Source organism: Apis dorsata, unplaced genomic scaffold (genome assembly GCF_000469605.1).
Source record: "Apis dorsata unplaced genomic scaffold, Apis dorsata 1.3 scaffold_429, whole genome shotgun sequence".
Lineage (NCBI taxonomy): Eukaryota > Metazoa > Arthropoda > Insecta > Hymenoptera > Apidae > Apis > Apis dorsata.
Window position 1 is genome coordinate 1,058,143 of NW_006263682.1, and position 2,451 is coordinate 1,060,593.

Consider the following 2,451-nt stretch of genomic DNA (forward strand, 5'->3'; position numbering starts at 1 on the left):
GCACTCGCATAATTAAGAAACTTCCGACCGTTTTCTTCTTATTCTTCTTCCCCCTCCTCCTCCTCCTTCTTCCTCCTTCCTCTTTTTTCCACTCTTCTTTGCTCGCTCGGTTTTGCTATTCGCGCGGCAACCCCGCCTCCGGATTAAGCTGTCTCTGCCCGGAGAAAATGAATTCTCGACAAAGATTCATGGTCATGGCCATGCCGCGGGAAACGGGTTATTGTAGATTAAGCGCGTACAACCGAAAAGAAAAAGAGAAAAGGAAATGTTTCCCTCCTAGCTCGAACCAAAAGATTTAGAAACGTATGGTGGATAGGACACGTTGATTAAGAAGGGCGATCCGAGAGCCCGTGTTTTACCGCTCGTTATCGTTGAAATCCTTGGAATCTTTTCTCTTTCTCTCTCTCTCTCTCTCTCTATCTGGTCAGAACGAAGAGACATGGCGATAAATCAAAGAGATACGGGGGGGAGGGGAGGGGGATAAGAGCGATTTGCGTGGAGGAATCGCATCGGTATCCGTAAGACGCTTTTCCACCCGTATCGTTCCCGATGTTCTATCGCGCGCATCTGTGTACACGCGCGCATACGTGTATATACGCGATCCTCGCGCGTGTCCTCCCCCTTGAAACGTAGCCCCAGCTGTGGGCCGGGAGAAAGGAGGCAGAGAGGAGGGACGAATACAAATGGATGTACATCGGGAACGGCTTGTAAAATGCTATTTCGAACGACGTTTCGTCGCTTTTGTGCACTTTGCATCGTCGTCCAGATATATACACACCGGGAGCGAAGAAATGTGCCACAGACACCTCTTTCAGCGGATATCGGTTTTCCAAAGAAGGAGAAGGGGGGACCAAGGCGAAAGAAGAGGCCATTGGCCGTTTCGGTGGACTTATCCTCTTTCCCTCCCCCTTCCCTCTTTCTATACGCGCATTCCGAGTTGACTTTCATCTAGCCGCGTAGATGTATAAGCCCGAGATGTAATTTCTCTCGAAAAGGAGGACTTTTTTCGTGTCTCGAACTTTTTCTCTCTCTCTCTCTCTCTCTCTCTCTATCTATCTCTGCCCTTCTTGCTTCGAACGAGTGCGTTTCTCTTCCGATGCACCGACTACACGCTCCGCTATCGTTCCACGTGACGGGAATGCTCGCTTCCCAATGCTCGACGATGGAAAATCACTGACGAAATCGGGGTGAACGCACTCTTCTCTAACGGCGAGTGACTCTTTCGCGAGACGGTCGGGCGAAAAGATAACGTTGATTCAGGAGAGCGCATCGGCGAGGGGAGGGGGATTGACAAATTACCGGCGACTCGAAAACCGACGCGGATAGAAAAGCTAGCGACGGCCTGATCGAACGCGAAAGGTAATACGTCGCGACGGGGGAAAGAAGGGCGCGTCGAGTCTTTGACGCGAGCGGAAGAGAAACGAGGGGGATGGCCGAGGATCAAACGGTGGACGAGGACAATAGGACCGATAAATAAGTCCGTAATCGGTGACGGTCCGCGCCACGGTTTAACCCGAATGGACTCGATCGACTCTGCCAAAGCTGCAAAGATGGCCAACCTTCTTCTTCTTCTTCTTCCTCCTCTTCCTCCTCTTCTTCTTATTCTCCTTTCTCCGCCAAGACTCGATCATCCCGACTTCGAAAGAACTATTCCGCTCGACGTCAGACTTTTTTTTCTTTTTTCATTCGAACGCACCACCCGTTATCCTTATCCTTCGACCGTACACGGATACACGGGAGAGTGGATCTGAATAAAAGAACTGTAATTAACGGCCGGTGTTCCACGGTGTTATTTTTTCTCCTAGGCGCTCTCGCTTCTGTATTCACGCGATATTCCACGCTCTCTCTCTCTCTCTCTCTCTTTTTCTTCCTCGAGAAACATATTTTTGCGATGGGGCGCCTCGTTTGAAAGGCAAATTTTCTTGGGAGAACGCCGGAGAAAAATACTAACAACGCGAATATTTATTTCCTTCTCCGCTTATCTCCCGTGGCGTGTGAATACGATCTTAACGATAAGTGTGTCTCCCTTCTTTCTTTACAAGAAAACAGAGCGTGTACCGCGGAGCAATACACGTGGACAAGAAATTGGCCAACGATAGATGATTTCGACCAATCGTGAAAATTTCAAAACACCCTCCCCCCCTCTGTCTGCCCCTTAATTTCCTCTTCTTCTGCTCTGTTACCGATCCAGAATTCCACTGGCGTCGTCCTCGCGCTCTCGAACGAGTATCGCAGAATCCGCGCGGAGGCAGGCGGTAAAAAGGGGATAATCGCGTATAACCTCCGTTTAAACCGGTTGAACCGCGATGTTTCCCGCGCGAAGGAGAAAGAGAAAAAGAAAGAAAGAGAGAAAGAGAGAGAAAAGCTCTCGCCCCGTTCACCCAACCAACCCGCCAAACTTTTTCAATCTGCCGTCATTATGCGCGAGTTTAGCCCGCCGCCGCTTCGTCC

General features: G+C 50.1%; 1 protein-coding gene across 1 annotated transcript in view; it reads right to left on the minus strand.

Annotated features, from left to right (window-relative positions):
- The window catches only part of LOC102672409, a 248,011-nt gene that overhangs the window by 96,189 nt on the left and 149,371 nt on the right, over positions 1 to 2,451 (minus strand). The gene's annotated exons all lie outside the window — the stretch shown is intronic.